We start from the raw sequence: 23,645 nt of genomic DNA on the forward strand, positions 1-23,645 counted from the left end.
GGAATGCAACACGTTTGATAAGGAGCCTGTGCTTGGCTGTTGCAATGCGTAACTCTCCTCCCTCCTCCCCATGTGTGGTTGGGCTGTATTTGGCTGTTACTGTAGGTGTACGTACCCCTCCCTGACTCTACCCCTGTGTGGTTGGGTCGTTCTGCAGCTGTGGTGACAAGACAACAAGGCCGTTCTCTCTCACTGGGGCTGAAGATCTCCTCTGGCGAATGGCCTGGTCTATATGAGGACAGTCCTCATTGGCTAGAGCTGCATTGGCCGCCTCCCCATTCAGCGCTTGGAATCTTCAGACAAACACACAGAGATTCCATAGAAATAGAAATAGAATTAGAACAGGAGATTCTATAGAAACAGAACTAGAATTAGAACAGGAGATTCCATAGAAACAGAACTGGAATTAGAACAGGAGATTCCATGGAAATATGACTAGAATTAGAACAGGAGATTCAATAGAAATATAATTAGAATAGGAGATTTCATAGAAATAGAATTAGAACAGGAGATTCCATAGAAATAGAATTAGAACAGTAGATTCCATGGAAATAGAATTAGAACAGGAGATTCCATAGAAACAGAAATAGAATTAGAACAGGAGATTCTATAGAAATAGAAATAGAATTAGAACAGAGATTCCATGGAAATAAAATTTAATTAGAACAGAAGATTCCATAGAAACAGAAATAGAATTAGAACAGGAGATTCCATGGAAATAAAATTTGAATTAGAACAGGGGATTCCATAGAAACAGAAATAGAATTAGAACAGGAGATTCAATAGAAATAGAATTAAAACAGGAGATTCCATAGAAATAGAAATAGAATTAGAACAGTAGATTCCATAGAAAATAATTAGAACAGGAGATTCCATAGAAACAGAAAAAGAATTAGAACAGGAGATTCCATAGAAACAGAAATAGAATTAGAACAGGAGATTCCATAGAAATAGAAATAGAATTAGAACAGGAGATTCCATAGAAATAGAATCAGAACAGGAGATTCCATGGAAATACAATTTGATTTAGAACAGAAGATTCCATGGAAAAACAATCAGAACAGGAGATACCATGGAAACAGAATTAGAACAGGAGATTCCATTGAAACATAATTAGAACAGGAGATTGCATGGAAATAGAATCAGAACAGGAGATTCCATGGAAATAGAATCAGAACAGGAGATGCCATTGACACATAATTAGAACAGGAGATTCCATAGAAATATATTTAGAACAGGAGATTCCATGGAAATAGAATTTAAACAGGAGATTCCATGGAAATAGAATCAGAACAGGAGATTCCATGGAAATAGAATTAGAACAGGACATTCCATGGAAATAAAATTTAAACAGGAGATTCCGTGGAAATAGAATTAGAACAGGAGATTCCATGTAAATAGAATTAGAACAGGAGATTCCATGGAAATAGAATCAGAACAGGAGATTCCATTGAAACAGAATTAGAACAGGAGATTCCATGGAAATAGAATCAGAACAGGAGATTCCATTGAAACAGAATCAGAACAGGAGATTCCATTGAAACATAATTAGAACAGGAGATTCCATGGAAATAGAATCAGAACAGGAGATTCCATGGAAATAGAATCAGAACAGGAGATTCCATAGAAATATAATTAGAACAGGAGATTCCATGGAAATAGAATCAGGAGTAGAACATGAGATTCCATGGAAACAGAATCAGAATTAGAACAGGAGATTCCATGGAAATAGAATCAGAACAGGAGATTCCATTGAAACAGAATCAGAACAGGAGATTCCATGGAAACAGAATTAGAACAGGATATTCCATGGAAACAGAATTAGAACAGGATATTCCATGAAAAGAGAATCAGAACAGGAGATTCCATGGAAACAGAATCAAAACAGGAGATTCCATGGAAATAGAATCAGAACAGGAGATTCCATGGAAATAGAATCAGAACAGGAGATTCCATGGAAATAGAATCAGAACACCTAGAAGAATAAATCTGGGAGATACAGACAACAGAATCAAACACTGATCAAATAAAGCATTTTAGGAAATTCTGCTGTTCCAACTGCCAAACAAAAGACTAGAGTCGATGAATGCAACAAGTAGAGATATGGGCATCCAATTCAATTCAATACAAAGTTATGTATTCCCTGGGAAGCTAACCTCCAATCGATGCTGAGGTCTGGCTAAAGTTAACAATATGTGGTTTAGAAACAAACCACTATATTGCCAGTTTAATTATCCCACCTTGAACATCTCATAAAATGGGATACAAAAGCTTTGTCAAGTGCTACATTCTATACTGCACATATCCTAGCATGCTATCATATCCTAGCATGCTATCATATCCTAGCATGCTATCATATCCTAGCATGCTATCATATCCTAGCATGCTATCATATCCTAGCATGCTATCATATCCCTAGCATGCTATCATATCCTAGCATGTTTCAAATAAAAATATTACTGACTCAATCAATTATAATAGCACTGATTTGGACAGTCAACAGTATGATTTGAAGCATGCTGCATTAGGGTATTACAGTGTGAACAGTAGTATTAGTGCGTAATGGTGCATGGACTCAGATGGTTAGTGGGTGTAGTGCTGGGTGTATGGATGGTATTTTAGTATGGTACGTGGGATGGTGTCAATGTGAAAAAAAACATCTTAGCCTAAAACATCAACCCACTTGACAAGTAGTACCCTGGTACCTCAGTAAAAGCCTGGTACCTCAGTAGCAGCCTAGTACCTCAGTAGAAGCCTAGTACCTCCGTAGCAGCCTAGTACCTCAGTAAAAGCCTAGTACCTCAGTAGCAGCCTAGTACCTCCGTAGCAGCCTAGTACCTCCGTAGCAGCCTAGTACCTCAGTAAAAGCCTAGTACCTCAGTAGCAGCCTAGTACCTCAGTAGCATCCTAGTACCTCAGTAGCATCCTAGTACCTCAGTAGCATCCTAGTACCTCAGTAGCATCATAGTACCTCACTAGCATCCTAGTACCTCACTAGCATCCTAGTACCTCACTAGCATCCTAGTACCTCAGTAGAAGCCTAGTAGCTCAGTAGAACCTGTGAGTGTAATCAATGATCAGTACTAATGTATCATATAGGTGCTAAAACAGGGCTGCCCAACCCTGTTCCTGGAGAGCTACCCTCCTGTAGGTGTTACTCCAACCCTGTTCCTGGAGAGATACACTCTTGGGTTTTACTCCAACCCTGTTCCTGGAGAGATACACTCTTGTAGGTTTTACTCAACCCTGTTCCTGGAGAGATACACTCTTGTAGGTTTTACTCCAACCCTCTAGGTTTTACAGGGTTGGAGTAAAACCTACAGGAGGGTCTCTCTCCAGATACAGGGTTGGGGTAAAACCTACAGGAGGGTAGCTCTCCAGGAACAGGGTTGGAGTTAAAACCTACAGGAGGGTAGCTCTCCAGGAACAGGGTTGGAGTTAAAACCTACATGAGGGTAGCTATCCAGGAACAGGGTTGGAGTTATAACCTATAGGAGGGTAGCTCTCCAGGTACAGGGTTGAGTAGCCCTGCTCTCTCACACCTTTGTAATAGCACTGCAATTTCTACAGTAACAACATTGTTGTTATTGATTCCAAATTATTACATGGTAACAATTATTAACTTTGTACCGGAACTTTAGTTTACAGAATCCCTTACATACCTTTAAATTAACTTAACCAGGTAAGTTGACCGAGAACACATTCTCATTTACAGCAACGACCTGGTGTATAGTTAGAGTGGAGGGAATGGGGGATGAATGAGCCAACTGTAAGGGGAGGGGGGATGATTAGGTGACCATGATGGTATGAAGGCCAAGTTGGGAATTTAGCCAGGACACCAGGGTTAACACTCCTACTCTTACGATAAGTGCCATGGGATCTTTAGTGACTACAGAGATTCAGACACCTGTTTAACGTCCCATCCAAAAGACAGCACCCTACACAGGGAAATATCCCCAATCACTGCCCTGGGGCATTGGGATATTTCTTTAGACCAGAGAAAAGGGTGCCTCCTACTGGCTCTCCAACACCACTTCCAACACCATCTGGTCTCCCATCCTGGGACCAACTAGGACCAACCCTGCTTAGCTTCAGAAGCAAGCCAGCAGCATCTGGTCTCCCATCCTGGGACCAACTAGGACCAACCCTGCTTAGCAGAAGCAAGACAGCAGTGGGATGCAGAGTGGTATGCTGCTGATCAAATTACCTTGATATAAGGCTTAATAGTCATCACCATCCTCATCATCACACGTGACAGATCTATAGAGGTGTGTGACACTGATGCAGACGCCAGACAGGATTTGTGAGTTCTAGGAAGGGTGTGAGTTCTGAGAAGGGTGTGAGTTCTGGGAAGGGTGTGAGTTCTGGAAAGTGTGTGAGTTCTGGGAAGGGTGTGAGTTCTAGGAAGGGTGTGAGTTCTAGGAAGGGTGTGAGTTCTAGGAAGGGTGTGAGTTCTGGAAAGTGTGTGAGTTCTGGGAAGGGTGTGAGTTCTAGGAAGGGTGTGAGTTCTGGGAAGGATGTGAGTTAATAATATAAATATAATATATGCCATTTAGCAGACGCTTTTATCCAAAGCGACTTACAGTCATGTGTGCATACATTCTACGTATGGGTGGTCCCGGGGATCGAACCCACTACCCTGGCGTTACAAGCGCCATGCTCTACCAACTGAGCTACAGAAGGACCACACATAAAGGTGTGAGTTCTAGGAAGGGTGTGAGTTCTAGGAAGGGTGTGAGTTCTAGGAAGGGTGTGAGTTCTAGGAAGGGTGTGAGTTCTAGGAAGGGTGTGAGTTCTAGGAAGGGTGTGAGTTCTGGGAAGGGTGTGAGTTCTGGGAAGGGTGTGAGTTCTGGAAAGTGTGTGAGTTCTGGGAAGTGTGAGTTCTAGGAAGGGTGTGAGTTCTGGGAAGGATGTGAGTTCTGGGAAGGGTGTGAGTTCTAGGAAGGGTGTGAATTCTAGGAAGGGTGTGAGTTCTGGGAAGGATGTGAGTTCTGGGAAGGATGTGAGTTCTGGGAAGGGTGTGAGTTCTATGAAGGGTGTGAGTTCTATGAAGGGTGTGAGTTCTAGGAAGGGTGTGAGTTCTAGGAAGGGTGTGAGTTCTAGGAAGGGTGTGAGTTCTAGGAAGGGTGTGAGTTCTAGGAAGGGTGTGAGTTCTGGGAAGGATGTGAGTTCTGGGAAGGGTGTGAGTTCTAGGAAGGGTGTGAATTCTAGGAAGGGTGTGAGTTCTAGGAAGGGTGTGAGTTCTGGGAAGGGTGTGAGTTCTGGGAAGGGTGTGAGTTCTGGGAAGGGTGTGAGTTCTGGAAAGTGTGTGAGTTCTGGGAAGTGTGTGAGTTCTAGGAAGGGTGTGAGTTCTAGGAAGGGTGAGTTCTAGGAAGGGTGTGAGTTCTGGGAAGGGTGTGAGTTCTGGAAAGTGTGTGAGTTCTGGGAAGGGTGAGTTCTAGGAAGGGTGTGAGTTCTGGGAAGGATGTGAGTTCTGGGAAGGATGTGAGTTCTGGGAAGGATGTGAGTTCTGGGAAGGGTGTGAATTCTAGGAAGGGTGTGAATTCTAGGAAGGGTGAGTTCTGGGAAGGATGTGAGTTCTAGGAAGGGTGTGAATTCTAGGAAGGTGTGAGTTCTGGGAAGGGTGTGAGTTCTGGGAAGGGTGTGAGTTCTGGGAAGGGTGTGAATTCTAGGAAGGGTGTGAATTCTAGGAAGGGTGTGAGTTCTGGGAAGGATGTGAGTTCTGGGAAGGATGTGAGTTAATAATATAAATATAATATATGCCATTTAGCAGACGCTTTTATCCAAAGCGACTTACAGTCATGTGTGCATACATTCTACGTATGGGTGGTCCCGGGATCGAAACCACTACCCTGGCGTTACAAGCGCCATGCTCTACCAACTGAGCTACAGAAGGACCACAAAGAAGGGTGTGAGTTCTAGGAAGGTGTGAGTTCTAGGAAGGTGTGAGTTCTAGGAAGGGTGTGAGTTCTAGGAAGGGTGTGAGTTCTAGGAAGGATGTGAGTTCTAGGAAGGTGTGAGTTCTAGGAAGGTGTGAGTTCTAGGAAGGGTGTGAGTTCTGGGAAGGGTGTGAGTTCTGGAAAGTGTGTGAGTTCTGGAAAGTGTGAGTTCTAGGAAGGGTGTGAGTTCTGGGAAGGATGTGAGTTCTGGGAAGGGTGTGAGTTCTAGGAAGGGTGTGAATTCTAGGAAGGGTGTGAGTTCTGGGAAGGATGTGAGTTCTGGGAAGGATGTGAGTTCTGGGAAGGGTGTGAGTTCTATGAAGGGTGTGAGTTCTATGAAGGGTGTGAGTTCTAGGAAGGGTGTGAGTTCTAGGAAGGGTGTGAGTTCTAGGAAGGGTGTGAGTTCTAGGAAGGGTGTGAGTTCTAGGAAGGGTGTGAGTTCTGGGAAGGATGTGAGTTCTAGGAAGGATGTGAGTTCTAGGAAGGGTGTGAGTTCTAGGAAGGGTGTGAGTTCTAGGAAGGGTGTGAGTTCTGGGAAGGGTGTGAGTTCTGGGAAGGGTGTGAGTTCTGGGAAGGGTGTGAGTTCTGGAAAGTGTGTGAGTTCTGGGAAGTGTGTGAGTTCTAGGAAGGGTGTGAGTTCTAGGAAGGTGTGAGTTCTAGGAAGGGTGTGAGTTCTAGGAAGGGTGTGAGTTCTGGGAAGGGTGTGAGTTCTGGAAAGTGTGTGAGTTCTGGGAAGGGTGTGAGTTCTAGGAAGGGTGTGAGTTCTGGGAAGGATGTGAGTTCTGGGAAGGATGTGAGTTCTGGGAAGGATGTGAGTTCTGGGAAGGGTGTGAATTCTAGGAAGGGTGTGAATTCTAGGAAGGGTGTGAGTTCTGGGAAGGATGTGAGTTCTAGGAAGGGTGTGAATTCTAGGAAGGGTGTGAGTTCTGGGAAGGGTGTGAGTTCTGGGAAGGTGTGAGTTCTGGGAAGGGTGAATTCTAGGAAGGGTGAATTCTAGGAAGGTGTGAGTTCTGGGAAGGATGTGAGTTCTGGGAAGGATGTGAGTTAATAATATAAATATAATATATGCCATTTAGCAGACGCTTTTATCCAAAGCGACTTACAGTCATGTGTGCATACATTCTACGTATGGGTGGTCCCGGGGATCGAAACCAATACCCTGGCGTTACAAGCGCCATGCTCTACCAACTGAGCTACAGAAGGACCACAAAGAAGGGTGTGAGTTCTAGGAAGGGTGTGAGTTCTAGGAAGGTGTGAGTTCTAGGAAGGTGTGAGTTCTAGGAAGGGTGTGAGTTCTAGGAAGGGTGTGAGTTCTAGGAAGGGTGAGTTCTGGGAAGGATGTGAGTTCTAGGAAGGGTGTGAGTTCTAGGAAGGTGTGAGTTCTAGGAAGGGTGTGAGTTCTGGGAAGGGTGTGAGTTCTGGAAAGTGTGTGAGTTCTGGAAAGTGTGTGAGTTCTAGGAAGGTGTGAGTTCTGGGAAGGATGTGAGTTCTGGGAAGGTGTGAGTTCTAGGAAGGGTGTGAATTCTAGGAAGGGTGTGAGTTCTGGGAAGGATGTGAGTTCTGAGTTCTGGGAAGGTGTGAGTTCTATGAAGGGTGTGAGTTCTATGAAGGGTGTGAGTTCTAGGAAGGGTGTGAGTTCTAGGAAGGGTGTGAGTTCTAGGAAGGGTGTGAGTTCTAGGAAGGGTGTGAGTTCTAGGAAGGGTGTGAGTTCTGGGAAGGATGTGAGTTCTAGGAAGGATGTGAGTTCTAGGAAGGGTGTGAGTTCTAGGAAGGGTGTGAGTTCTAGGAAGGGTGTGAGTTCTGGGAAGGGTGTGAGTTCTGGGAAGGGTGTGAGTTCTGGGAAGGGTGTGAGTTCTGGAAAGTGTGTGAGTTCTGGGAAGTGTGTGAGTTCTAGGAAGGGTGTGAGTTCTAGGAAGGGTGTGAGTTCTAGGAAGGGTGTGAGTTCTAGGAAGGGTGTGAGTTCTGGGAAGGGTGTGAGTTCTGGAAAGTGTGTGAGTTCTGGGAAGGGTGTGAGTTCTAGGAAGGGTGTGAGTTCTGGGAAGGATGTGAGTTCTGGGAAGGATGTGAGTTCTGGGAAGGATGTGAGTTCTGGGAAGGGTGTGAATTCTAGGAAGGGTGTGAATTCTAGGAAGGGTGTGAGTTCTGGGAAGGATGTGAGTTCTAGGAAGGGTGTGAATTCTAGGAAGGGTGTGAGTTCTGGGAAGGGTGTGAGTTCTGGGAAGGGTGTGAGTTCTGGGAAGGGTGTGAATTCTAGGAAGGGTGTGAATTCTAGGAAGGGTGTGAGTTCTGGGAAGGATGTGAGTTCTGGGAAGGATGTGAGTTAATAATATAAATATAATATATGCCATTTAGCAGACGCTTTTATCCAAAGCGACTTACAGTCATGTGTGCATACATTCTACGTATGGGTGGTCCCGGGGATCGAAACCACTACCCTGGCGTTACAAGCGCCATGCTCTACCAACTGAGCTACAGAAGGACCACAAAGAAGGGTGTGAGTTCTAGGAAGGGTGTGAGTTCTAGGAAGGGTGTGAGTTCTAGGAAGGGTGTGAGTTCTAGGAAGGGTGTGAGTTCTAGGAAGGGTGTGAGTTCTAGGAAGGGTGTGAGTTCTAGGAAGGATGTGAGTTCTAGGAAGGGTGTGAGTTCTAGGAAGGGTGTGAGTTCTAGGAAGGGTGTGAGTTCTGGGAAGGGTGTGAGTTCTGGGAAGGGTGTGAGTTCTGGAAAGTGTGTGAGTTCTGGGAAGTGTGTGAGTTCTAGGAAGGGTGTGAGTTCTGGGAAGGATGTGAGTTCTGGGAAGGGTGTGAGTTCTAGGAAGGGTGTGAATTCTAGGAAGGGTGTGAGTTCTGGGAAGGATGTGAGTTCTGGGAAGGATGTGAGTTCTGGGAAGGGTGTGAGTTCTATGAAGGGTGTGAGTTCTATGAAGGGTGTGAGTTCTAGGAAGGGTGTGAGTTCTAGGAAGGGTGTGAGTTCTAGGAAGGGTGTGAGTTCTGGGAAGGATGTGAGTTCTGGGAAGGATGTGAGTTCTGGGAAGGGTGTGAGTTCTGGGAAGGGTGTGAGTTCTAGGAAGGGTGTGAATTCTAGGAAGGGTGTGAGTTCTGGGAAGGATGTGAGTTCTGGGAAGGATGTGAGTTAATAATATAAATATAATATATGCCATTTAGCAGACGCTTTTATCCAAAGCGACTTACAGTCATGTGTGCATACATTCTACGTATGGGTGGTCCCGGGGATCGAACCCACTACCCTGGCGTTACAAGCGCCATGCTCTACCAACTGAGCTACAGAAGGACCACACAGAAGGGTGTGAGTTCTAGGAAGGGTGTGAGTTCTAGGAAGGGTGTGAGTTCTAGGAAGGGTGTGAGTTCTAGGAAGGGTGTGAGTTCTAGGAAGGGTGTGAGTTCTGGGAAGGATGTGAGTTCTAGGAAGGATGTGAGTTCTAGGAAGGGTGTGAGTTCTAGGAAGGGTGTGAGTTCTAGGAAGGATGTGAGTTCTGGGAAGGATGTGAGTTCTGGGAAGGGTGTGAGTTCTATGAAGGGTGTGAGTTCTATGAAGGGTGTGAGTTCTAGGAAGGGTGTGAGTTCTGGGAAGGGTGTGAGTTCTGGAAAGTGTGTGAGTTCTGGGAAGTGTGTGAGTTCTAGGAAGGGTGTGAGTTCTGGGAAGGATGTGAGTTCTGGGAAGGGTGTGAGTTCTAGGAAGGGTGTGAATTCTAGGAAGGGTGTGAGTTCTGGGAAGGGTGTGAGTTCTGGGAAGGATGTGAGTTCTGGGAAGGGTGTGAGTTCTATGAAGGGTGTGAGTTCTAGGAAGGGTGTGAGTTCTAGGAAGGGTGTGAGTTCTAGGAAGGGTGTGAGTTCTAGGAAGGGTGTGAGTTCTAGGAAGGGTGTGGGTTCTGGGAAGGGTGTGAGTTCTAGGAAGGGTGTGAGTTCTGGGAAGGATGTGAGTTCTGGGAAGGATGTGAGTTCTGGGAAGGATGTGAGTTCTGGGAAGGGTGTGAATTCTAGGAAGGGTGTGAATTCTAGGAAGGGTGTGAGTTCTGGGAAGGATGTGAGTTCTAGGAAGGGTGTGAATTCTAGGAAGGGTGTGAGTTCTGGGAAGGGTGTGAGTTCTGGGAAGGGTGTGAGTTCTGGGAAGGGTGTGAATTCTAGGAAGGGTGTGAATTCTAGGAAGGGTGTGAGTTCTGGGAAGGATGTGAGTTCTGGGAAGGATGTGAGTTAATAATATAAATATAATATATGCCATTTAGCAGACGCTTTTATCCAAAGCGACTTACAGTCATGTGTGCATACATTCTACGTATGGGTGGTCCCGGGGATCGAAACCACTACCCTGGCGTTACAAGCGCCATGCTCTACCAACTGAGCTACAGAAGGACCACAAAGAAGGGTGTGAGTTCTAGGAAGGGTGTGAGTTCTAGGAAGGGTGTGAGTTCTAGGAAGGGTGTGAGTTCTAGGAAGGGTGTGAGTTCTAGGAAGGGTGTGAGTTCTGGGAAGGATGTGAGTTCTAGGAAGGGTGTGAGTTCTAGGAAGGGTGTGAGTTCTAGGAAGGGGTGAGTTCTGGGAAGGGTGAGTTCTGGGAAGGGTGTGAGTTCTGGAAAGTGTGTGAGTTCTGGGAAGTGTGTGAGTTCTAGGAAGGGTGTGAGTTCTGGGAAGGATGTGAGTTCTGGGAAGGTGTGAGTTCTAGGAAGGGTGTGAATTCTAGGAAGGGTGAGTTCTGGGAAGGATGTGAGTTCTGGGAAGGATGTGAGTTCTGGGAAGGGTGTGAGTTCTATGAAGGGTGTGAGTTCTATGAAGGGTGTGAGTTCTAGGAAGGGTGTGAGTTCTAGGAAGGGTGTGAGTTCTGGGAAGGGTGTGAGTTCTGGGAAGGGTGTGAGTTCTGGAAAGTGTGTGAGTTCTGGGAAGTGTGTGAGTTCTAGGAAGGGTGTGAGTTCTGGGAAGGATGTGAGTTCTGGGAAGGGTGTGAGTTCTAGGAAGGGTGTGAATTCTAGGAAGGGTGTGAGTTCTGGGAAGGATGTGAGTTCTGGGAAGGATGTGAGTTCTGGGAAGGGTGTGAGTTCTATGAAGGGTGTGAGTTCTAGGAAGGGTGTGAGTTCTAGGAAGGGTGTGAGTTCTAGGAAGGGTGTGAGTTCTGGGAAGGATGTGAGTTCTGGGAAGGATGTGAGTTCTGGGAAGGGTGTGAGTTCTGGGAAGGGTGTGAGTTCTAGGAAGGGTGTGAATTCTAGGAAGGGTGTGAGTTCTGGGAAGGATGTGAGTTCTGGGAAGGATGTGAGTTAATAATATAAATATATGCCATTTAGCAGACGCTTTTATCCAAAGCGACTTACAGTCATGTGTGCATACATTCTACGTATGGGTGGTCCCGGGGATCGAACCCACTACCCTGGCGTTACAAGCGCCATGCTCTACCAACTGAGCTACAGAAGGACCACACAGAAGGGTGTGAGTTCTAGGAAGGGTGTGAGTTCTAGGAAGGGTGTGAGTTCTAGGAAGGGTGTGAGTTCTAGGAAGGGTGTGAGTTCTAGGAAGGGTGTGAGTTCTGGGAAGGATGTGAGTTCTAGGAAGGATGTGAGTTCTAGGAAGGATGTGAGTTCTAGGAAGGGTGTGAGTTCTAGGAAGGGTGTGAGTTCTAGGAAGGGTGTGAGTTCTGGGAAGGGTGTGAGTTCTGGGAAGGGTGTGAGTTCTGGGAAGGGTGTGAGTTCTGGAAGAGTGTGAGTTCTGGGAAGTGTGTGAGTTCTAGGAAGGGTGTGAGTTCTAGGAAGGGTGTGAGTTCTAGGAAGGGTGTGAGTTCTAGGAAGGGTGTGAGTTCTGGGAAGGGTGTGAGTTCTGGAAAGTGTGTGAGTTCTGGGAAGGGTGTGAGTTCTAGGAAGGGTGTGAGTTCTGGGAAGGATGTGAGTTCTGGGAAGGATGTGAGTTCTGGGAAGGGTGTGAATTCTAGGAAGGGTGTGAATTCTAGGAAGGGTGTGAGTTCTGGGAAGGATGTGAGTTCTAGGAAGGGTGTGAATTCTAGGAAGGGTGTGAGTTCTGGGAAGGGTGTGAGTTCTGGGAAGGGTGTGAGTTCTGGGAAGGGTGTGAGTTCTGGGAAGGGTGTGAATTCTAGGAAGGGTGTGAGTTCTGGGAAGGATGTGAGTTCTGGGAAGGATGTGAGTTAATAATATAAATATAATATATGCCATTTAGCAGACGCTTTTATCCAAAGCGACTTACAGTCATGTGTGCATACATTCTACGTATGGGTGGTCCCGGGGATCGAAACCACTACCCTGGCGTTACAAGCGCCATGCTCTACCAACTGAGCTACAGAAGGACCACAAAGAAGGGTGTGAGTTCTAGGAAGGGTGTGAGTTCTAGGAAGGGTGTGAGTTCTAGGAAGGGTGTGAGTTCTAGGAAGGGTGTGAGTTCTAGGAAGGGTGTGAGTTCTAGGAAGGGTGTGAGTTCTGGGAAGGATGTGAGTTCTAGGAAGGGTGTGAGTTCTAGGAAGGGTGTGAGTTCTAGGAAGGGTGTGAGTTCTGGGAAGGGTGTGAGTTCTGGGAAGGGTGTGAGTTCTGGAAAGTGTGTGAGTTCTGGGAAGTGTGTGAGTTCTAGGAAGGGTGTGAGTTCTGGGAAGGATGTGAGTTCTGGGAAGGGTGTGAGTTCTAGGAAGGGTGTGAATTCTAGGAAGGGTGTGAGTTCTGGGAAGGATGTGAGTTCTGGGAAGGATGTGAGTTCTGGGAAGGGTGTGAGTTCTATGAAGGGTATGAGTTCTATGAAGGGTGTGAGTTCTAGGAAGGGTGTGAGTTCTAGGAAGGGTGTGAGTTCTAGGAAGGGTGTGAGTTCTGGGAAGGATGTGAGTTCTGGGAAGGATGTGAGTTCTGGGAAGGGTGTGAGTTCTGGGAAGGGTGTGAGTTCTAGGAAGGGTGTGAATTCTAGGAAGGGTGTGAGTTCTGGGAAGGATGTGAGTTCTGGGAAGGATGTGAGTTAATAATATAAATATAATATATGCCATTTAGCAGACGCTTTTATCCAAAGCGACTTACAGTCATGTGTGCATACATTCTACGTATGGGTGGTCCCGGGGATCGAACCCACTACCCTGGCGTTACAAGCGCCATGCTCTACCAACTGAGCTACAGAAGGACCACACAGAAGGGTGTGAGTTCTAGGAAGGGTGTGAGTTCTAGGAAGGGTGTGAGTTCTAGGAAGGGTGTGAGTTCTGGGAAGGATGTGAGTTCTAGGAAGGATGTGAGTTCTAGGAAGGGTGTGAGTTCTAGGAAGGGTGTGAGTTCTAGGAAGGATGTGAGTTCTGGGAAGGATGTGAGTTCTGGGAAGGGTGTGAGTTCTATGAAGGGTGTGAGTTCTATGAAGGGTGTGAGTTCTAGGAAGGGTGTGAGTTCTAGGAAGGGTGTGAGTTCTGGGAAGGGTGTGAGTTCTGGAAAGTGTGTGAGTTCTGGGAAGTGTGTGAGTTCTAGGAAGGGTGTGAGTTCTGGGAAGGATGTGAGTTCAGGGAAGGGTGTGAGTTCTAGGAAGGGTGTGAATTCTAGGAAGGGTGTGAGTTCTGGGAAGGGTGTGAGTTCTGGGAAGGATGTGAGTTCTGGGAAGGGTGTGAGTTCTATGAAGGGTGTGAGTTCTATGAAGGGTGTGAGTTCTAGGAAGGGTGTGAGTTCTAGGAAGGGTGTGAGTTCTAGGAAGGGTGTGAGTTCTAGGAAGGGTGTGAGTTCTAGGAAGGGTGTGGGTTCTGGGAAGGGTGTGAGTTCTAGGAAGGGTGTGAGTTCTAGGAAGGGTGTGAGTTCTAGGAAGGGTGTGAGTTCTAGGAAGGGTGTGAGTTCTGGGAAGGGTGTGAGTTCTGGGAAGGGTGTGAGTTCTGGAAAGTGTGTGAGTTCTGGGAAGTGTGTGAGTTCTAGGAAGGGTGTGAGTTCTGGGAAGGGTGTGAGTTCTGGGAAGGGTGTGAGTTCTAGGAAGGGTGTGAATTCTAGGAAGGGTGTGAGTTCTGGGAAGGATGTGAGTTCTGGGAAGGATGTGAGTTCTGGGAAGGGTGTGAGTTCTATGAAGGGTGTGAGTTCTAGGAAGGGTGTGAGTTCTAGGAAGGGTGTGAGTTCTAGGAAGGGTGTGAGTTCTAGGACGGGTGTGAGTTCTAGGACGGGTGTGAGTTCTGGGAAGGGTGTGAGTTCTAGGAAGGGTGTGAATTCTGGGAAGGGTGTGAGTTCTGGGAAGGGTGTGAGTTCTAGGAAGGATGTGAGTTCTGGGAAGGGTGTGAGTTCTAGGAAGGGTGTGAGTTCTAGGAAGGGTGTGAGTTCTAGGAAGGGTGTGAGTTCTAGGAAGGGTGTGAGTTCTAGGAAGGGTGTGAGTTCTAGGAAGGGTGTGAGTTCTGGGAAGGGTGTGAGTTCTGGGAAGGGTGTGAGTTCTGGGAAGGGTGTGAGTTCTAGGAAGGGTGTGAGTTCTAGGAAGGGTGTGAGTTCTAGGAAGGGTGTGAGTTCTAGGAAGGGTGTGAGTTCTAGGAAGGGTGTGAGTTCTAGGAAGGTGTGAGTTCTAGGAAGGGTGTGAGTTCTAGGAAGGGTGTGAGTTCTAGGAAGGGTGTGAGTTCTAGGAAGGGTGTGAGTTCTGGGACGGGTGTGAGTTCTGGGAAGGGTGTGAGTTCTAGGAAGGGTGTGAATTCTGGGAAGGGTGTGAGTTTTGGGAAGGGTGTGAGTTCTGGGAAGGGTGTGAGTTCTAGGAAGGGTGTGAGTTCTAGGAAGGGTGTGAGTTCTAGGAAGGGTGTGAGTTCTAGGAAGGGTGTGAGTTCTAGGAAGGGTGTGAGTTCTAGGAAGGGTGTGAGTTCTGGGAAGGGTGTGAGTTCTGGGAAGGGTGTGAGTTCTGGGAAGGGTGTGAGTTCTGGGAAGGGTGTGAGTTCTAGGAAGGGTGTGAGTTCTAGGAAGGATGTGAGTTCTATGAAGGGTGTGAGTTCTAGGAAGGGTGTGAGTTCTAGGAAGGGTGTGAGTTCTAGGAAGGGTGTGAGTTCTAGGAAGGGTGTGAGTTCTGGGACGTGTGTGAGTTCTGGGAAGGGTGTGAGTTTTGGGAAGGGTGTGAGTTCTGGGAAGGATGTGAGTTCTGGGAAGGATGTGAGTTCTGGGAAGGGTGTGAGTTCTAGGAAGGATGTGAGTTCTGGGAAGGGTGTGAGTTCTAGGAAGGGTGTGAGTTCTAGGAAGGGTGTGAGTTCTAGGAAGGGTGTGAGTTCTAGGAAGGGTGTGAGTTCTAGGAAGGGTGTGAGTTCTAGGAAGGGTGTGAGTTCTGGGAAGGGTGTGAGTTCTGGGAATTGAGTTCTGGGAAGGGTGTGAGTTCTAGGAAGGGTGTGAGTTCTGGGAAGGGTGTGAGTTCTGGGAAGGGTGTGAGTTCTAGGAAGGGTGTGAGTTCTATGAAGGGTGTGAGTTCTAGGAAGGGTGTGAGTTCTGGAAAGTGCATTACTCATGGTCATACTCCATATCTCCCTCTTTACTCCCCTTCTCAGAGTCTCAATCTGTAAGTCATACAGTCATTGATCCTTGAATGAGAGATTCATTTGTTTAAATCCGATGTGGCTGAGTCATCTGATTGAGACTGGAGAGGGAGGGTGTCTACAGACAAACAGTGAGACAGCAGAATGATGATGGGAAGTTGCAGGACAGTTGAGAACAGAGAACAGATAAGAGAGGAAGAGGACAGAGAAGAGAGAAGAGAGGAAGAGAACAGAGAAGAGAGGAAGAGAACAGAGAAGAGAGGAAGAGAACAGAGAAGAGAGAAGAGAGGAAGAGAACAGAGAACAGAGAAGAGAGGAAGAGAACAGAGAAGAGAGGAAGAGGACAGAGAAGAGAGGAAGAGGACAGAGAAGAGAGGAAGAGAACTGAGAAGAGAGGAAGAGAACAGACAAGAGAGGAAGAGGACAGATAAGATAGTTGAGAACAGAGAACAGAGAAGAGAGGAAGAGAACAGAGAAGAGAGGAAGAGGACAGAGAACAGAGAAGAGAGGAAGCGGACAGAGAACAGAGAAGAGAGGAAGAGGACAGAGAAGAGAGGAAGAGAACAGAGAAGAGAGGAAGAGGACAGAGAACAGATAAGAGAGGAAGAGGACAGAGAACAGAGAAGAGAGGAAGAGGACAGAGAAGAGAGGAAGAGAACAGAGAACAGAGGAAGAGAACAGAGAACAGATAAGAGAGGAAGAGGACAGAGAAGAGAGGAAGAGTACAGAGAAGAGAGGAAGAGGACAGAGAAGAGAGGGAGAGGACAGAGAAGAGAGGAAGAGAACTGAGAAGAGAGGAAGAGAACAGAGAAGAGAAGAAGAGAACAGAGAACATGGAAGAGAGGAAGAGAACAGAGAAGAGAGGAAGAGAAGAGCGAAGAGAGGAAGAGAAGAGCGAAGAGAGGAAGAGAACAGAGAAGAGAGGAAGAGAACAGAGAAGAGAGGAAGAGAAGAGAGAAGAGAGGAAGAGAACAGAGAAGAGAGGAAGAGAACAGAGAAGAGAGGAAGAGAAGAGCGAAGAGAGGAAGAGAACAGAGAAGAGAGGAAGAGAACAGAGAAGAGAGGAAGAGAAGAGAGAAGAGAGGAAGAGAAGAGAGAAGAGAGGAAGAGAACAGATAAGAGAGGAAGAGAACAGAGAAGAGAGGAAGAGAAGAGACAAGAGAGGAAGAGAGGAAGAGAACAGAGAAGAGAGGAAGAGGGAACAGAGAAGAGAGGAAGAGAAGAGAGAAGAGAGGAAGAGAAGAGAGAAGAGAGGAAGAGAACAGAAGAGAGGAAGAGAACAGAGAAGAGAGGAAGAGAACAGAGAACAGAGGAAGAGAACAGAGAACAGAGAAAGAGAGGAAGAGAACAGAGAAGAGAGAAGAGAGGAAGAGAACAGAGAACAGATAAGAGAGGAAGATGACAGAGAAGAGAGGAAGAGTACAGAGAAGAGAGGAAGAGGACAGAGAAGAGAGGAAGGGGACAGAGAAGAGAGGAAGAGAACTGAGAAGAGAGGAAGAGAACAGACAAGAGAGGAAGAGGACAGAGAAGAGAGTTGAGAACAGAGAACAGAGAAGAGAGGAAGAGAACAGAGAAGAGAGGAAGAGGACAGAGAACAGAGAAGAGAGGAAGAGGACAGAGAACAGAGAAGAGAGGAAGAGGACAGATAAGAGAGGAAGAGGACAGAGAACAGAGAAGAGAGGAAGAGGACAGAGAAGAGAGGAAGAGAACAGAGAACAGAGGAAGAGAACAGAGAACAGATAAGAGAGGAAGAGGACAGAGAAGAGAGGAAGAGTACAGAGAAGAGAGGAAGAGTACAGAGAAGAGAGGAAGCGGACAGAGAAGAGAGGAAGAGAACTGAGAAGAGAGGAAGAGAACAGAGAAGAGAAGAAGAGAACAGAGAACATAGAAGAGAGGAAGAGAGGAAGAGAACAGAGAAGAGAGGAAGAGAACAGAGAAGAGAGGAAGAGAACAGAGAAGAGAGGAAGAGGACAGAGAACAGAGAAGAGAGGAAGAGAAGAGAGGAAGAGAGGAAGAGAACAGAGAAAGAGAGGAAGAGAAGAGAAAGAGCGAAGAGAGGGAAGAGAAGAGCGAAGAGAAGGAAGAGAACAGAGAAGAGAGGAAGAGAACAGAGAAGAGAGGAAGAGAACAGAGAGGAAGAGAGAGGAAGAGAACAGATAAGAGAGGAAGAGAACAGATAAGAGAGGAAGAGAACAGAGAAGAGAGGAAGAGAAGAGACAAGAGAGGAAGAGAGGAAGAGAACAGGGAAGAGAGGAAGAGAACAGAGAAGAGAGGAAGAGAAGAGAGAAGAGAGGAAGAGAACAGAGAAGAGAGGAAGAGAACAGAGAAGAGAGGAAGAGAACAGAGAACAGAGGAAGAGAAAGAGAGGAAGAGAGAAGAAGAGAAGAGAGAAGAGAGGAAGAGAAGAGCGAAGAGAGGAAGAGAAGAGAGAGAGAGGAAGAGAAGAGAGAAGAGAGGAAGAGAACAGAGAAAAGAGGAAGAGAAGAGAGAAGAGAGGAAGAGAAAGAGAAGAGAGGAAGAGAGAAGAGAGAAGAGAGGAAGAGAAGAGAGAAGAGAGGAATAGAACAGAGAAGAGAGGAAGAGAACAGAGAACAGAGGAAGAGAACAGAGAAGAGAGGAAGATGACAGAGAACAGAGAAGAGAGAAGAGAGGAAGAGAACAGAGAAGAGAGGAAGATGACAGAGAACAGAAGAGAGAAGAGAGGAAGAGAACAGAGAAGAGAGGAAGATGACAGACAACAGAGAACAGAGAAGAGAGGAAGATGACAGAGAACAGAGAACAGAGAAGAGAGGAAGATGACAGAGAACAGAGAACAGAGAAGAGAGGAAGAGAACAGAGAAGAGAGGAAGAGGACAGAGAAGACTGTCCTCCTTTAGTTTACAGTTTAGAAAGACATCTATCATGGTGGTCTATAAGACAGACTGTCGGCCTATAGACATCTACCATGGTGGTCTATAATACAGACTGTCAGCCTATAGACATCTACCATGGTGGTCTATAATACAGACTGTCGGCCTATAGACTTCTACCATGGTGGTCTATAAGACAGACTGTCAGCCTATAGACATCTACCATGGTGGTCTATAATACAGACTGTCGGCCTATAGACTTCTACCATGGTGGTCTATAATACAGACTGTCAGCCTATAGACATCTGTCATGGTTTCTTACCTGGAAACTGTACTTCAAAGACGTCGTCGTGTGTCAGAGCCATGTTTTGAGCCAGAGCCAAAACGTGGGTGGACTAAGTTCGGCTTTCAGGAAGGAGCGGTACCTTATGTGGGCGTTGGAGGAGAGTTGATGCTGGACTTATAGTAGTTGGGTGATCCTGGTTGGGGTGCTCGGGATATGCTTGTTCTTCTTCTTTGGTAGCTTCTGCTTCGCCATGGCCAAGGAGTAATACATTCCAAAAAGTTGTTGACGATCACGGGGACGGGCATGGCGATGGTCAGTACACCCGACAGGGCGCACAGCAGCGCCGACAAGCATCCCGACCACGTCTGGGGGGTACATGTCGCCGTAGCCAAGGGTCGTCATGGTAACGACGGCCCACCAGAATCCGATGGGGATGTTCTTGAAGTGCGTGTGATCGCTGGCACGCTGGTCGGGGTCGGGTCCGCTCCCATCCGTTCGGCGTAGTAGATCATCGTGGCGAAGATGAGGACTCCGAGGGCGAGGAAGATAATGAGGAGGAGGAACTCATTGGTGCTAGCCCGTAACGTGTGACCCAGAACCCTCAGGCCCACGAAGTGACGGGTCAGCTTGAAGATACGCAGGATCCTGGCGAACCTCACCACCCTCAGGAACCCCAGAACATCCTTAGCCGCTTTAGACGACAGCCCACTCAGCCCGACCTCCAGGTAGAACGGTAAGATAGCCACGAAGTCGATGCGTTGAGAGCTTTCTTCATGAACTCCATCTTGTCCGGACAGAATATGACTCGCATCATGAACTCAAGGTAAACCAGACCACGCAGACGCCCTCGATATAGGTGAGATAGACCACCGTCTCCGTCTCCTGGTACACATGCTCCACCGTCACGTTGTCCACCAGCTCCAGCTCGGTGCGGTTCACGATGGGGTTGAAGAACTCGTGGGTCTCCAGGCAGAAGGTGGAGATGGACACGAGGATGAAGAACAGAGAGGCCAGGGCTATCCACTGTGGAGGAGGGAGAAAAGAGAGGAAGGGAAAGAGAGAACAAGGGAAAGAGAGATTATTAGTTGAAGGTTGTGACATAAGGACTTCATAATACAGTTATAAGCAGTGCAGAGATGTACAGAAGATGGAGATGGACACCAGAGAGAGAGAGGGGAGGAGAGAGGAAAGGGAAAGGGAGGGGAGGTAAGAGAGAGGGGAGGAGGGACAGGGAGGGAGGAGAGAGAGGGAGGGGAGGTAAGAAAAGGAGGAGAGAGGGGAAAGGGAGGAGAGAGAAAGGGAGGGGAGGTAAGAGAGAGGGGAGGAGGGACAGGGGAGGGAGGAGAGAGAGGGGAGGTAAGAGAAAGAGGGGAGGAGAAAGGGAAAGGGAGGGAGAGAGAAAGGGAGGAGAAAGAGAAGGGGAGAGGACAACCCTCTCTCTCTCCCTCTCCTCCCCTCCCCTTTCTGTCTCTCCACCCATCTCTCTCTCCAACCCTCTCTCCCCCTCTCCTCCCCTTTTCTCTCTCCTCCTCTCTCGGTCCTCCCCTCCTCTCTCCTCCTCCTCCCTCTCTCCATCTCCTCCCCTTTCTCTCTTTCTCCCCTCCCTCCCTCCCTCCTCTCTCCTCCCTCTCTCCTTTCTCTCTCACTCCCCTCCCTCCCTCCACTCTCCTCCCTCTCTCTCTTCTTCCCTCCCTCCCTCCCTCTCTCTCTCTCTTACTCCCCTCTCCCTTTCTCTCTCCTCCCCTCCCTCCCTCCTCACCTCCCCCTTTCTCCTCCCCTACCTCCCTCTCTCCCTCCTCCCCTCCCCTTTCTCTCTCCTCCCCTCCCCTCCCCTCCCCTCTCCCTCGTCCCCTCCCTTTCTCTCCTCCCCCCCCCTTTCTCTCTCCCGTCCCTCCCCTTTCTCTCTCGTCCCCTCCCTTTCTCTCTCCTCCCCTCCCCTTTTCTCTCTAAATCTCCTCCCTCTCTCTCCTCCCCCTCCCTCTCTCTTCTCCCCTCCCTCCCTCTCTCTCTCTTACTCCCTCTCCTTTCTCTCCTCTCCTTTCTCCTCTCCTCCCCTCGCTCCCTCTTTCCCTCCTCCTCCCCCTTTCTCTCTCCTCCCCTCCCCTCCCTCTCTCCCTCGTCCCCCTGCCCTTTCTCTCTCCTCCCCTCCCCTTTCTCTCTCCTCCCCTCCATTACAACACTGATGTGGACTGGACAGACCGTATTACAGGGAGGAGAGAGAAAGGGGAGTGGAGGAAGAGAGAAATATACATTTTTATTTGTACAACGTACTCTTATGTATACCATGTATTGATTGACATTGGTACAACAGGGAGGTTATAACAGTCTGTCCAGTCCACATCAATGTAACAACAGGGAGGTTATAACAGTCTGTCCAGTCCACATCAATGTAACAACAGGGAGGTTATAACAGTCTGTCCAGTCCACATCAATGTAACAGGGAGGTTATAACAGTCTGTCCAGTCCACATCAATGTAACAACAGGAAGGTTATAACAGTCTGTCCAGTCCACATCAATGTAACAGGGAGGTTATAACAGTCTGTCCAGTCCACATCAATGTAACAGGGAGGTTATAACAGTCTGTCCAGTCCACATCAATGTAACAGGGAGGTTATAACAGTCTGTCCAGTCCACATCAATGTAACAACAGGAAGGTTATAACAGTCTGTCCAGTCCACATCAATGTAACAGGGATGTTATAACAGTCTGTCCAGTCCACATCAATGTAACAACAGGAAGGTTATAACAGTCTGTCCAGTCCACATCAATGTAACAACAGGGAGGTTATAACAGTCTGTCCAGTCCACATCAATGTAACAGGGAGGTTATAACAGTCTGTCCAGTCCACATCAATGTAACAGGGAGGTTATAACAGTCTGTCCAGTCCACATCAATGTAACAGGGAGGTTATAACAGTCTGTCCAGTCCACATCAATGTAACAGGGAGGTTATAACAGTCTGTCCAGTCCACATCAATGTAACAGGGAGGTTATAACAGTCTGTCCAGTCCACATCAATGTAACAGGGAGGTTATAACAGTCTGTCCAGTCCACATCAATGTAACAACAGGGAGGTTATAACAGTCTGTCCAGTCCACATCAATGTAACAACAGGGAGGTTATAACAGTCTGTCCAGTCTCTCTTGTTACAGAGGCTGCATCCCAAATGGCACCCTATTCCCTATATAGTGCACTACTTTAGACCAGGGCCATATTCCCTATATAGAGGACTACCTTTGACCAGGGCTCTTTTCCCTACTCCTCAATTAGAATGATAGATGATAGATGTGATCTACTCCTCCATTAGGATGATAGATGATAGATGTAATCTACTCCTCCATTAGGATGATAGATGTAATCTACTCCTCCATTAGGATGATAGATGATAGATGTAATCTACTCCTCCATTAGGACGATGGATGATAGATGTAATCTACTCCTCCATTAGGATGATAGATGATAGATGTAATCTACTCCTCCATTAGGATGATAGATGATAGATGTAATCTACACCTCCATTAGGATGATAGATGTATTCTACTCCTCCATTAGGATGATAGATGTAATCTACTCCTCCATTAGGATGATAGATGTAATCTACTCCTCCATTAGGATGATAGATGTAATCTACTCCTCCATTAGGATGATTGGTTTTAATCTACTCCTCCATTAGGATGATAGATGATAGATGTAATCTACTCCTCCATTAGGATGATAGATGTAATCTACTCCTCCATTAGGATGATGATGATAGATGTAATCTACTCCTCCATTAGGATGATAGATGTAATCTACACCTCCATTAGGAGGATGGATGTAATCTACTCCTCCATTAGGATGATAGATGTAATCTACTCCTCCATTAAGATGATAGATGTAATCTACACCTCCATTAGGATGACAGATGTAATCTACTCCTCCATTAGGATGATAGATGTAATCTACTCCTCCATTAGGATGATAGATGTAATCTACTCCTCCATTAGGATGATTGGTTTTAATCTACTCCTCCATTAGGATGATAGATGATAGATGTAATCTACTCCTCCATTAGGATGATGGATGATAGATGTAATCTACTCCTCCATTAGGATGATAGATGTAATCTACTCCTCCATTAGGATGATGGATGATATATGTATTCTACTCCTCCATTAGGATGATAGATGATAGATGTAATCTACTCCTCCATTAGGATGATAGATGTAATCTACTCCTCCATTAGGATGATAGATGTAATCTACACCTCCATCAGGATGATAGATGTAATCTACTCCTCCATTAGGATGATAGATGTAAGCTACACCTCCATTAGGAGGATGGATGTAATCTACTCCTCCATTAGGAGGATGGATGTAATCTACTCCTCCATTAGGATGATAGATGTAATCTACTCCTCCATTAGGATGATAGATGTAATCTACTCTCCATTAGGATGACAGATGTAATCTACACCTCCATTAGGATGACAGATGTAATCTACTCCTCCATTAGGATGATAGATGATAGATGTAATCTACTCCTCCCATTAGGGATGATAGATGTAATCTACTCCTCCATTAGGATGATAGATGTAATCTACTCCTCCATTAGGATGATAGATGTTGTTATGCAGGTGAATGAGGACTCAAAAGCGACTTGGCGAAAACAGAGTCTTTATTCCAGTAAAGGAAATAGGCAATACTCCTAGACAAATCGAGCAGAAAACAAAACATAAAAATTCAATCTACCTGTAGTGACGAGGATACTGAGACTCGACCATAAACTGTAGCTGCTCGGGAAGGCACCGACCGTAGCAGATCAGACACCTGCTCACACGCAGCATCTGAGGGAAACAATGGGACACCTACAGGCGAGACAAAGACACAGCACGGCGAACAATATACAAGGATCCTACAGACAGAAACGGAAGACAAGGGGAGAAATAGGGACTCTAATCAGAGGGCAAGATACGGAACAGGTGTGAAAAGATTAGATGATTGAGTAGGGGAATAGGAACAGCTGGGAGCAGGAACGGAACGATAGAGAGAAGAGAGAGAAGGAGGGAGAGAGAAAAGGGAACGAACCTAATAAGACCAGCAGGGGGAAACGAACAGAAGGGAAAGCAAAATGACAACACAATATAAGACAAAA

The 23,645-nt window shown here is 46.8% G+C and overlaps 1 protein-coding gene and 1 pseudogene across 1 annotated transcript in view; both read right to left on the reverse strand.

The window, feature by feature from the left end:
- The window catches only part of LOC124037472 (anoctamin-9), a 190,882-nt gene that overhangs the window by 157,286 nt on the left and 9,951 nt on the right, over window positions 1-23,645 (reverse strand). The window lies entirely within an intron of this gene.
- Window positions 1-23,645, reverse strand: part of LOC124036958 — a 41,972-nt pseudogene that overhangs the window by 17,311 nt on the left and 1,016 nt on the right.

This window comes from Oncorhynchus gorbuscha, linkage group LG06, assembly GCF_021184085.1.
Source record: "Oncorhynchus gorbuscha isolate QuinsamMale2020 ecotype Even-year linkage group LG06, OgorEven_v1.0, whole genome shotgun sequence".
Classification (NCBI taxonomy): Eukaryota; Metazoa; Chordata; class Actinopteri; order Salmoniformes; family Salmonidae; genus Oncorhynchus; species Oncorhynchus gorbuscha.